This window comes from Dipodomys merriami, unplaced genomic scaffold (genome assembly GCF_024711535.1).
Source record: "Dipodomys merriami isolate MVZ:Mamm:240054 unplaced genomic scaffold, mDipMer1.0.p SCAF_31, whole genome shotgun sequence".
NCBI classification, from domain to species: Eukaryota; Metazoa; Chordata; class Mammalia; order Rodentia; family Heteromyidae; genus Dipodomys; species Dipodomys merriami.
In genome coordinates this window covers 11115168-11128789 of record NW_027204604.1, presented here as the reverse complement: position 1 = coordinate 11128789, position 13622 = coordinate 11115168, and positions in this window count along the sequence as shown.

The window sequence follows — 13622 nt, the reverse complement described above, 5'->3', positions numbered from 1 at the left end:
TCCCTGGGGCATTTGTGTCCTTGGTATTTATTTAGCTCTCATAATCAGGCTGCTTGTGCTGTGGCGATGGACGTCACACCAGCTGAGTAAGAATAGAACTCAGTTGCCAGCTCCTTGGAGACCTCACTCCCTCTTGCTCTTGGCCAGCAAGGCGGGATGGAGTGGGGTGCAGGGAGGAGGTGGCACTGGGTCCACCCTCTCCTGAGCTCCAGTCATTTGAGATCTGCGCATGCCCCTCAGCATTAAGCTCTCAAAACACCTGCCTGCTCTGCCCTTGTGTAACAGACAGACTCCGCCCCTCCAGACCTGAGGTCCCACACAGGCCAGGGGGCTCCTCACCACCTACGGGTTTCTAGGCAGTGACCCGTGCCACCCAGTTCAGGGAAGTGCCCAAGTTGTACTCAGATGACCTCATGCAGTAACAGGAAAAAAAAAAAAAAAGAGTCCAATATTGGATAGCATCTCCTTTTCCACTCTCATTAGCTAATGACATGAAAAACTCTTCCACTTAGCATCTATGAGACACTCCGGCTGGAGAAGGGTTAAAAGAAATCCAAACTCCTCAGTGTGAATTGAATGCTTTGTCATTAACAAAATGGTTATAAATAAACTACCTTTTTGGAGCTGTGCCCTTGCTTACCTCCCCACCGCCTCCAGACAGCCCGGGGCCTCTTTTCAGGTCTGGTGCAATTGCTGATATTAATTATCTCCTGGGTCCCCTGCCCCTTTGTTCACAGCGCCAGCATCCTTGGAGATGGGCTCTGCTTTCCGTCCGCCCCATGTCGTTCTGAACTTCTTTCAAAGAGGTGCTCCCACCAGCCAGCACCTTCCCCTGGCTCTCTCCTCCGCTCCCTCAGCCTCCCTCCTTTGAATGAGAGAAATCTTCATTTTCTCATCTGACTTCTGAGGGAATCGGGCCTTTCTTTCTTCTGAACAGCCATCAAACAAATCAGACCATGAATTAAGCGCATCTCTCCCAACACGGAAGAAGCAGCTGCATGTTGTAAAAGGGAGGCCGAGACTTTACGCCAACAGGACTCACTGGGTGGTGGGGAGATGCTGGGCCCCCGCCACACGTAGGAGATTATTGGGGGGGAAAAGGAGAACAAAGAAGAATTCAAAAGCCCAGCCAGATCAAAGTTAAGAGGGGGAAGTCCCTGGTGCAAGCTTAGCAAAGAGCAAAGTCAGGGTCGTATCATGGTTGAAGGCATGGGATCAGCAGATCAGCTGGGGCTAGCAGGCTAGTCCCTTGGTTGTGAGTGGAATCTTGGCCTCAGGATAGGTAAGCCATTCTAAAAGGCAGGGATGGTGGCAGCAAGTGAACCCATTCCATGGGAATAAGCAAACCCGACCAGCCTGCTGTCTGCTCTGGCCGTGGGTATGTGGGCTCATTATCAAGAAATTGAGAGCCAGGCAACGGTGGCTCATACTTGTAATCCTGACTATGAGGATTGGGATTTAAAGCAAGCCCACATAGACAAAACAGAGATTCTTGTCTCCAATTAACTAGCAAAAAGCCAGAAGTGGAGGTGTGGCTTAAGAGGTAGAGCACTATCCTTAAGTGAAAAAGCTAAGGGAGAACACAGGCCCTGCTTCAAGCTCCAGTACACACACACACACACACACACACACACACACACACACACACACAGGAAAGGAGAGAAAAAGGAAGGAGGGGAGGGAAGGAAGGGGAGAGGAGAGAAGAGGAGAGGAGGAGAGAAGAGTTCCTCATTCCAGGGCCCATGGGAATGTAGCAGAGTTAATCGTCACTAGATAATACAATCACAAAATTAAAAAAAAAAAATCTCCAGGTGCCGGTGGCTCACACCTGTAATCCTAGCTACTCAGGAGACTGAGATCTGAGGAGCACGGTTCAAAGCCAGACCAGGCAGGAAAGGCCGTGAGACTCTTATCTCCAATAAACCACCAGAAAACCGGAAGTGGCACTGTAGCTCAAGTGGTAGAGCAATAGCCTTGAGCTGAAGAGCTGAGGGACAGCACCCAGGCCCAGAGTTCAAGACCCACGACCGACAAAAAAAAAAAAAATTCATAGGTAGTCCACAGATACATCAAATTGAAATATTTGAATACACACCCAATGTCAGGACGTAACAATTTAAAAAGACAATTTAATAAATACATTTAAATATTACAATATTAGCTAGGGTAGAGCCTAGTGGTAGATCACCAGTGTAGCATGCCTAAGGCCCCCAGTTTCATCACTAGTACCATAAATAAAATGCTAAAATATTGAAGAAAGAATAAATGTTAAAACAGCATGAACAAGACTGTGCCAAAAAAAAAACATGTAATTGTCAAAAGAACAAATGAAAATTCTGGGAATAAAAATATAGTAGCAAAACTCAAAAAGTAAATGGAAAAGTTGTTTTTTTGTTTTGTTTTAAGCTAGAGTTGATAGCAGGGTGCCAGTGGCTCATGCCTGTAATACTAGCTACTCAGGAGGCTGAGGAAATAACCTTTGACACAGCTTAGGGGGACAGAAATTAGACCACAAAAGTAAGGCAAAGAAGTGGGAGGGCCAGAATGAGAAGGTTGAGGCAACATAAAGTAAGAATTGACAAAAGAGAATTAAAACAAATCACTTACCTAATGATCAGTTTAGAATCTTATACCCAGTTCAACATTCCTCTAAGAATAAATGGAAAGCTGAGCACTAGTGACTCATGCCTGTAATCCTAACTATTCAGGAGGCTTAGATCTGAGGACTGAAGCCAGCCTGGGCAGAAAAGCCCATGATATTCTTTTTTTTTTTTTTTTTTGTCGGCCGTGGGGCTTGAACTCTGGGCCTGGGCGCTGTCCTTCAGCTCTTCAGCTCAAGGTGAGCACTCTACCACTTGAGCTACAGCGCCACTTTCAGTTTTCTGGTGGTTTATTGGAGACAGGAGTCTCACAATCTTTCCTGGCCGGGCTGGCTTTGAACCGTGATCCTCAGATCTCAGCCTCCTGAGTAGCTAGGATTACAGGCCTGAGCCACCAGCGCCGGGCAGCCCGTGATATTCTTATCTCCAATTAACCAACAAGAATCCAGAAGTGGAGGTATGGATCAAGTGGTACAGTGCCATCAAGCAAAAAATTCAAGGAGTTCCCCTGGCCCTGAATTTAAGCCCAGTACTAGACATGAAGCACCCAGCTAAAAAGTATATTGTTCCTTTTAACAACTTTAAATGAAATTGATTATGACCTTTTCATACATGCATGTAAAGTGCTCTAGTCATGGTCCTCTCCTCCCATCAGTCTTTGGGTTGGAGGCCTTCACTGGAATAAACTTCCTGACACACTCATTCATTTGTGCCCTGAGTCTTTCATTTGTCCATGCATTCAGTCTTTTTCATTGATACATGTATTCAGTCTTTCATTCAGTCAGTCTTTTATCATATTTTTGTTGAGTGTCTACTATATGTCAGACACTCCAAGAGTTCATATGGTTTTCAACACCATATAAGAAGCACACTAAATAGCTTGCTTAAAAAAACACAAGAACCCTCAAATATGCAGATTCTGGGGTAAAGTGTCCCAAAACATACATTAACTTGGCATGCCAGGTTATTCTGGCAAGAGCAATTTTTGGCTTGAGACACGGGGACTAGTTCTTCCAGAGTCCAAGGGGTTCACCATTTATCTATCTTCCCAGGCCTGCCAGTCTTCACCCTGCCAGCAAGGGCTCTGGCAGCCCCTCTGGAGATGGAATTTGTAAAGAATGGACCCAAAGGCTTTCCACAGCCACTGGCTGCATGATGGTTCTTTGAGTTCTGTTTTGATTAATGATATTACCCCCACCTGCTCCACATCATAGCTCCAGCAATGTTAACCCCATACCTGGCTTTCATTGTAGCTGGAGGAGATGTGTGGTTCTGCTTCTTGCTTTCACTAGACTACAGAGAGGGCTATAGCTAGCCTGAGTTCTGAATATAAGAAAATAACCAGAACACATGCCCATGGGTGTGACATGTCTAACTTGTGCCAGGTGGAGGCACAGACACCTGGAATCCAGTGATGAGCTGCTCTTATTTCCCTTCAGACTAGCTGCTTCTCTCTAGTTGGACAACCCCTTCTTCCTGGGCCTCCTGAACTGCTAGGGAATCCACCTCCTGGTTTTCCTCTACCTAGTTTGTATATCTGAAACTGTCACCCACTCCCGCGATGCCTGCTCAGTCCTTCATTTTGCATGGACATGGTCTGTGACACACATTTTTCTTTGGGGAGAGAGATTTTCAGTCCATTTGGGACTTACAAAGGGCTTCCAAAATGACCTATGAGAATGGATTGCCTAGCCTTGCCAGTTCCAACCAGCAGATGCTGGGGCGATGGATGAAGAAGTGTCCATGCAGTGACATCTCAGAATATTCTTGATTAAATAAATAATATTCCAATGACTACCATGGGTCCAGGAGTGAGCTTAACCCACAGAAATGGTGAGGCTGAAGTTCTCTCCCCAACCTCCGCTATTATAGGTGCAAATTAACCCAGGGCAAACTTCAGGAGGTTACAGGAAAGTTGATAAAAGGACACATTCCAAGGGGAAGATGACAACAAACCAGAAGGACTTAAGCAGTTTCCATAAGGGATCCAGGAATTTCCTTACTAAGATAAGTACGTTCAGACACTTTTGTCTTCTGATGGGAATTAATGCAAAAGGTCAAACACACATAATCCTGTATCTTTAGACATACAGCAAACACCCACCCAACCAGGCTTTTCCACTGGTATCATTCTCACTTCAAGCACACTGTCAAATCTCCTGCAGCCAGTGATAGTCCCCACAGGGCTGGAAGGTATTCCCAACCCCCGCCGCCCGCCCCCCCCCCCCCCCCAGCCCCACAGCCTCCTCCTCTCTACTTTACAGGTGTAGAAAACTGTTACATAGGGAAACAATGACTGCATTTGTTTATTTAGTCCACAGACAGTGGTGTGCCCCTCATCCTTAATATCAGACCCAAGGCCTAGATGCAAACAATGACATAAGAATGATACACATAAGGGTCAAAATTTGGAGATGATAGGAGGAAAATGTTGCTGGGGTCCTGCAAACATGTTAGACGTGTGATGTGTGCATGCGTGCGTACGTATGAACACCGGGACTCCTTACAGTTAGAAAAATGTAGCTTCAGGGCTGGGAAGGTGGCTCAGTGGTGGAGTGTTTGCTTTGCATGCATGAGGCCTTGGGTTCAATTCCTCAACACCACATAAGCAGAAAAAGCCGGAAGTGGCGCTGTGGCTCAAGTGGCAGAGCCAACTTGAGCTGAAGAGCTGAGGGAGGGTGCCCAGGCCCCAGAGTTCAAGCCCAGGACTGACAAAAAAAAAATGTAGCTTCATCCATTCTGCCCACAACTCACATAGTGGATCTCTCAGAGTGACTGTCTTCAGTCCTGTTTTGCAAAACCACACCCTGTCTTCCTTTGCATATCTCATTTCCTTCCAGAACCGCCTTGGAATTCAAGAGGGGCAAGGATAATTCTCCTTTCCTTACATGCATGGAAAAGCAGCTGAGCCCCAGAAAATCCATTTGGTTTGCTTGAGGTTGCTTTGCCAACACTTCAAACCCAAGCTCCGGCCTCCCAGCCCCTCACTCTTTCCATCCCTGTTTGTTCCACGGCTAAGGACTACTCTGTTCGCCCAGAAAGGGAGTTCTCTGGCCTTCGTGGAAAACACAGGGAGCAGAAGGCATGTCTATCAGCCGCAGCCCTTCTTCCAAAGTGAACGCATCTCCCAATGTTCTCAGGGCAGGCAACAGGGGTCTGTCTGAGAATGTCGGGGTAATAGCAGCTTGCCACTGGAGGAGGAGAATGGTCTTTGTGCTCTGGTGCTAGGGTTTGGGACCACGGGAGAGAGATGTATTGCTTTCCGTTGCCCACATAAGAATTTAGGCAGCTGGGCACCCTGGTGGCTCACACCCATAATCCTGCCTACTCAGGAGGCTGAGATCTGAGGATCCCAGTTTGAAGCCAGCAGGAAAGTCCATGAGACTCTTATCACCAATGAACTCCTCAAAAACTGAAAGTGATACTGTGGCTCAAAGAGGTAGAGCGCTAGCCTTGAGCAAAAGAGCTCAGGGACAGCACCCAAACCCTGAGTTCAAGCCCCACGACTGACAAAATACAAAAAGAATTTGGGCAATTTCTGGACCTTTCTCCTCTCTTGCTGTAGCCTGGCTTTCTCAATTCAATGGAAGCCCACAAGGATTGCTTTTTTTCTTTTCTTTTCACAAGATCCATGAAAATATGCTCTCTCCTTACCATGTTCTAGATCTGCAAGAATAGTCCAGAAAAGAAGCCCAACAAACAGTAGTAACTCAATGGGTTGGTGTCCTAGTCTGCTGCCACCTGGCTGGTAGGAAAGTCACTTTGCCCCCTGTAGCTCAGTTGTTCCAAGGGTCCAGTGAGAATAATCAAACATGACCTTGCCATCTCACAAGGTAGATGGGAGACTTAAATGAGAACATAAAGAAGAAAGAGGCTAGGTTCCGGTGCTCATGCCTGTAACCCTAGCTGCTGACAAAGCTGAGATCTGAGGATCACGGTCTGAAGGCAGCCCAGGCAGACAAATCTACAAGACTCTTATCTCCAATTAACTAACGAAACATCAGAAGTGGAGGTATGGTTCAAGTGGTAGAGCAGTAATCTTGAATGAAAAAGCCCTGCTTTAAACCTGATGTCTGTGGTCCATGACTGCAATCCTAGTCACTCAGGAGACTGAGATCTGAGGATTGTGGTTCAAAGACAGCCCTGGCAGGAAAAGTCCCTGAGACTCTTATCTTTGATTAAGCATAAAAAACAAAGCCAGAAGTGAAGCTGTGGTTCAAGTAGGAGAGCACTAGCCTTGAGCAAAAAAGCTCAGAAACAGTGCCCAGGCCCTGGGTTCAAGCCCCAGGACCAACACAATAAAAAAGGAATGAAAGAGTTGTGAAAATATAGTGCTCCACATAAACACAAGCATCACAGGCTAAGAGCCATTATCATCACAACAATAAATCCCCAGCTCCCAGAAGCTTTCTACCAGCCAATAGGCCTTTGTGACTCCTCTTTCAAAACACAAATGATTTTGAATCAAGCTGATACCACGAATTTATCTTTTGATAAAGTAATAACTTCTCTCTTATGCAGTTCATTCAGCCCCATCGTCTTCTCTTCCTTTGTCTACATTATCACTTTGAGACTTGATCTTCTGGAAATAATTATCCTGAGACTCTTTAACTTCCTTGTTCATCAAAGAAAGCATCCACCATGCTCACCAGACTGTTTCTGGTGGGAGGGAAAAAGGCAGAGTTAGACATTTCAGGGAGATATTTAAGAGTGTTCCCAGTAGAACTTAGTTACTTAGAAAACTCAGTTTGCCAGTACTGTTCCTTTCCCAAAGCTTCTGGTTGACTGTGCTGCATTGTTAGCTCCAAAAGCTTTCCAGTCAATGATTGCTGAGTTGGATTGAACTCTACCAACCTTGTTTTCTCACTCACTAGCACTAGCCATGGGTGAAGAATGGCATCAGGGCCTTACCTGTGTTGTTCTGAGCCAGCTGGAGAGTCTATCTGCCATTGTCAATGTCATGGTGGATGGATGGTGTCTTAGAACCATCCCCCATGGCACCCTGCAACAGCCACTAGTCCTGGTGCACCATACCCACTTGAGCCAGACACAGAGGCCTCTCATTAAACCCTGTTGGTCCAGCTCTTAGTGGCCAGGCTGGAAGTGTGTGAGGAAGCATCAACTTCCAGTTCACTGGGACTGTGGCTGTATGTTCTTGTTCTTCTCTAGTGTGTCCTAGATGAATTTGTGAGGTGTGTCGCTCCCACCTTTCCCAGGTAATTTCTACACCTTTATATTTTGGCTTTGAGGGAAATGGCACCATCCTTGGATCATAGATTGAACACACATGTGGCATCCTATAGGATAGCACCCTAATCTCTCAAGGTGTTGTCACCCCCACTGGTGTCATAACTGGGCCTCTCCTGGCCATTCTGTGCTCTGTCAGACCAGCTGTCTCCAGATGATGGGAATGTACAGTCCAGTCTGAATTCCACGGCCTTGCACCTGCTACAATTTTATATTCAGATGAGTTCCTTGTCTGAGGCAGTGTGATATGAGATACTATCACAACAGGATTCACTGTTCCTGATGATAATGCTGGCAGAGGAGTTCTGACTTGGGCAAAGAAGGCAAGTCTGTTCACCAAGGTATCAAGTCATGGAGACCTAGCCCTACCCATTGCAAGGCAGAAGGAATTCAAACTTAGGTTACTGGCTGGTTGCCACCAGGACCGAGCCTTTTCCAGCTCTGCTATTGGCACGTTGGCACTCAGTTGTGGTTGACAGAGGGGCCTTGGTGAGACCCTTCCTGCCACCATGGCTGCTTTATACATGGGCTCAGGAAATGAGTCACATGGTAGCTTGTAACCATAGAAGGTAACCATAGCAACAAGACAGAGGGTATCTTAGAAGCTTGTGTGCAGCAAATGCTCTCTGTTCACATTTCCTCGGGCCAGCAAAGTCCTCACAGAGTTCTTCCACTCCACGGGGTCATCCACGTACTTCTTCCCCAGACTTCTGTGTCCTCTGTCATTCTTCCACTCAGTCTTTCCATAACCCTTGGCCAGTCAAATCAACCTGTTAACCACTGCCCAGGAGACTGAATAATTTGTAATAAGTTGAATAATTTGAGCTGAAGCTCATCTTGCCTTCCAAACAAAATCAGATATTTTGCCTAAGTTTCTGGCCACTGAAAAGTTGTTCACCACACTGTCATTCAACACTATCATTGAGTAGGGTTGTAGTGCTTTGGGCACCCATCTCCGGCCGGTGCCAAGATCTAAATAGGCTTATCTATAAACTGGGCCTACAGTTTTTCCTTCTGTTAACTAACTGGTCAGAGGTAACTTCCCATGATGCTGTTGAAGAGGTGGTAAAACAGCAGGACTGAAGATCATTAATGGGGATCTCAATTTGCCTGGGCCTCCTAGGCCCACTTTCACATAGAAAAGGTTCTGTTTTTAATAGTGGAATTGCTGCATACACCTCACTTTGTGATCTGGCAAATGGGATAATACCCAGTTCATAATGGACAGCTCAGGTCACAGGATGACTTGGGCAAAAGTCCAGGGTTCACTCTGTGTTAGTCAAATTATCTGGATACTTTAAGTACCATTGAATCTACGGGGTTCTAATGTACAGAGTAACACACCACAGCCTGGGCTGTGTACGGGGTCCTATAGTGCTCTGAGACCAGTCTAAAATGACAGCTTTAGGGGAAACAGTGTGTGTGGGCCAGGTTAGAACATCCACGTATTTCTTCCAAAATTCCAGTATCCATTTTCACTGTATTTGATGTTGGTATAATTTGGGGAGGGGAAGGGAAAAAACAAATTGTTTAAATAGGGATACAGATTGACCCATTGCAACGATGAGGTGTACAAGACGCTATGTTGAAAAATGAACTTTGGGGCTGAGAAGGTGGCTCGGTGGTAGAGCGCTTGCCTTGCATGCATGAGGCCCTGGGTTCGATTCCTCAGCACCACATAAGCAAAAAAAGAAAAAAGCCAGAAGTGGCACTGTGGCTCATGTGGTAGAGTGCTAGTCTTGAGCTGAAGAGCTGAGGGACAGCGCCCAGGCCCAGAGTTCAGGCCCCACGACAGGACCCCCCCCCCCCAAAAAAAGAAAAATGAACTTTACAATTTAGGTGGGGGGGGTGGTAGGATGGCGGGGTGGGGAGTGGGGGGAAGGTGTAGCTAAAGAGGCGGGAGGGAAGGGATGGTAGGGGAAAAACAAAGGAGGAGGCAACAATGCTGGATAAGAAATGTTCTCATAGGAGGAGGCTACAATGCTTGATAAGAAATGTACTCACTATCTTGCCCATGTAATTGTAACCCCTCTGTACAGTATTTTCACAATAAAAAAAAGAAAATAACCAGAAAAAAAAAAGAAATGTTCTCATTACCTTGCTCATGTAACTGTAACCCCTCTGTGCAGTATTTTCACAATAAAAAATTTAATTAAAAAAAATTCCAGGATCCACTCAGCACTGATTCCCTTTCTTCGTGGAATACAAAGTGGAGCTTTGTCCTAACCAAGTTTAGAACAATCCGTAGGCTTTCTCCACAACCACTATGACTTTCCCCCCCCCCCCCCCCCAACCTCCAAAGTATTAGATGGGAGTGTCTTGCTGGGCTTTGACAATTGCTAAACTTGATAGATTCCTTGGGAAAATGGGATTGCTTTTTGCTTCCTCTTTTTAGCTAGTTGGACGTAGAGTGAGGCCAGATTTCCAGAGGCTTCCTCTGGACCATCCCCACCTATCAGTCTTCATTTCATGGCTCAAAGAACCAGCATGGATTGTTCCATTGGCTCCTTGCGACCATTCCATTACCTTTTCAAGAACAGAGGGAAGTATATGCAGACTCAATCCATGGCTTGTACAGTATTTAAGACAGTTCCATCCAATATCTCACTTAGTACCAGATCATTGTAAGGATTGGCTCTGGCTGATGGGCCATGATGACTTTTTACAAGCTACAGACATTAGCATTGGTTCAGTGTCCAATAACCTCTGTTGGTCTGATTAGTAACCTTGCTCTGGGCTTCTACCCATCACAATCACAGTTCACCCAGGTATATGGTTCTATGAGGTCTAACAGGTAGCTTTAGTCACACATGACTATCAAGTTCTTGAAATATGGCCAGTCCCAGTGAATATGTGCTCACATAGCAAATACACATTGGATTTCAGAGACAGGACAAATAAAGAGTGTAAAATATCTCAGTGTTTTATGTTGACTCTTTATCAGGATAACATAATAGCACAATGAGCTGACATATACTATTAAAAACTATTATCACTTTGTTCCTTTTACTTGTTTGGTATGGCTATTAGAAATTTTAATGTGGCTCACAATGACTTTCCTATTGGATTCTGTTGATAGGCCTGTTAGCTACTATCATAAATCCAAAACAACCTGCTTACCATCCTTTCCTTCTGGCTTAAAGTAACTGACCCCTCCCCGCTCCGCATCTCTGACAGTCACGGATGGACTCCCAGCTATCAATGTGGGTTCCCATGATAAGTGTTAGCGTTAGGCATTCAACTCAGTGGCGACATCTCCCATCATCACTTCTGCTCCACAGAGGATAGAATGCTTTTCAAGGATGCTGGCGATCTTACTGATGAATCGAAATGCTTTTATTAGGGGAGTGTTCTCTGAGCCTTGTGGGAGAGATTAAGGAAATGCCATTCAATAGATACATTTTGGTTTCTCATCACACTAAGCTTCTACAATATGCTAGGGAAGTTCTGGCATATTCAGCCTCATTAGATGTAGAGCACTGTTAAATCAAGGATTTAATTACTCAACCAGGCAAACTATTAGAGCCACTCCTAACTGCTTAAGTGCCCTGATACATCTTGAGTCCCAGGTGAACTCACCCATATTGACAAATTTGATGGAATTCTAACCATATTTCATTCTCCTTGGCCCAATACTCTTAGAATCTATTCCCAGACATGTTCCAAGGTTCCTGATGATGCAAATGAAGGGATAGTCTAATTCCTTTGGGAGAAAAGGCCTATCCTCTTGTGGGGAGGACCTTTCTGAGTGTCTTCTGGGCTGGGATGTGATGTAAACAATTTTGAGGCTGCTGGCAATGAGGTAATGGGGGAGGAGGGCCTTGGGGCCATGCATCTTGCTCAGCCTGGGTGCAATCTTATGCAGCTTCTCCAGCGAAGGGACTGGGGCTCTAAGCAGCTCAGTTTCATCTATGTTATTCCAAATGGCCTGGTCCCACTCTCTAGGTCCTTCTTCTCAACCAGTGTTCTGACATTAGTATAGAGACTTGATAAGGTTGTACAACTAACAGGATTACAAATCTTCAATCCACATAATTATATTTTAAGCTTGACCCAGAGCTGCATGAGATAAGCAATTCTTGTAAGGCCTCCATAGAAACTTTCTGATTCTGCACCCATGTCTTCAATAGGAAGTTCAAAGATTCTTCTTCCCCTCCCCTCTCTCCTCCCACCTCTGCCTCCCCCTCTGCTCCTTCTATTCCCCCGCCCCATCCAGCCCCAGTAACAGGTAGTCAGCCTTCTCAGTGGTTAGTGTATTTATCACAGTTGCCATGGCAACCAACTACTCCAGTCGCAAATGCATTTTTACATCTTGCCTTTCCCTGGCTTTCCACACCACAGCAATGCCAGTAACAATTTGCGTTTTCCCTCAGCAATTAGGTCATTTATGTCCAGATTCTAAGCGAGAAATTTGGTGCCAGACTCTCTTTTTAGAGTTTGTTTCCTACTGTTGTATAGTAGATCCAGTCATGATAACAGAGAAGCCACCACTTAAAAGGTGGAATTTGGAGTCTTTATTGGAGCACTAGCGGGCGGCGGGGGAGTCCTGTCACAAAGCCCTACTGCTCTGAATACCACAAGCACAACACGGCTTCTATAGCTCCCCCAAAAGCACACTAGGTGCATGAATTAATCTTAAAAAAGTAGAAAGCAAATCAGATGAGAACACAACCAAGAAGCAGCCATCTAAGGAGAGTAAGACTTTTCCGGAACTTGCCAACTCAAAACACATCTGTAAACGAAAGAACGTCCTCTACTGTCAAGACCTTTTGCTTAGCCCCAGTCTCCTTACTTCATGAGGACCCCTCTTCCTGTCACCAACTATTGTATGAGTTAAGGTCTCAGCAGAAAGTAGCACCTACAGCAGACTCCAGATGGTGTCCACAGAGATTTGTAGTTGTGTTGGCTCTGGGCATGGATTACGGCACCTTAGCATGCTAGGCAGACACTCAACCCAAAGATACCTTGGTGGGAGCGGGGAGGCTCTACCTGCAGATGAACAAGCCCCATGGTCGTCAGGTCGTGACTTAGCTATCTTTGTGTGTGTGTGTGTGTGTGTGTGTGTGTGTGAGCTGTGGGGCTTGAACTCGGGGCCTGGGCCTGGGCTACACGCTTGTTCCTGAGCTCTTATGTTCAAGGCTAGTGCTCCACCACTTTGAGCCACAGCTTTACTTCCAGTTTTCTGGTGGTTAATTGGAGATAAAGACTGTCATGGGCTTTCCTGCCTGGGTTGGCTTTGAACTGCAATCCTCGGATCTCAGCCCACTGAGTAGCTAGCATTACAGGCACGAGCCACCAGCACCCAGCTGGCCCCAGGAATTTTACCAGGATCTTTATGAGCCCCTAGAAGTGGGACTTTTCTTTGAAGAACGTCCTTTTTCAGACCTTTCTTTGAAGGTCCAGGAAAGGCCATTTTATGGGCAGATTTGGCTCTATCAGGGACCTGTACAATCATAGCTGTTGCCCTGGCAACCAGGAACCCTAAACTGCTTGCCTCATTTGGATTTAAACAGAGCCTCCTGCTTGTTAGCAAGGTGCTCCACTACTCCAGACACCTCCCCACGACACCCCAACCCTTTTAGCTTTATTCATTTTGCCGGCGGAGTCTCACGATTTCCTCCTCCCCCCAGGCCAGCTTGGAACACACCTACCTACACTTTGTGCATAGCTAGACGTAGAAACACACACCACCTCACCCGGCTTATTTATTGAGATACAGTTTATTAGGGAACTGTGATCCTCCTAGTCTCCCCTTCCTGAGTAGATTACAAGACT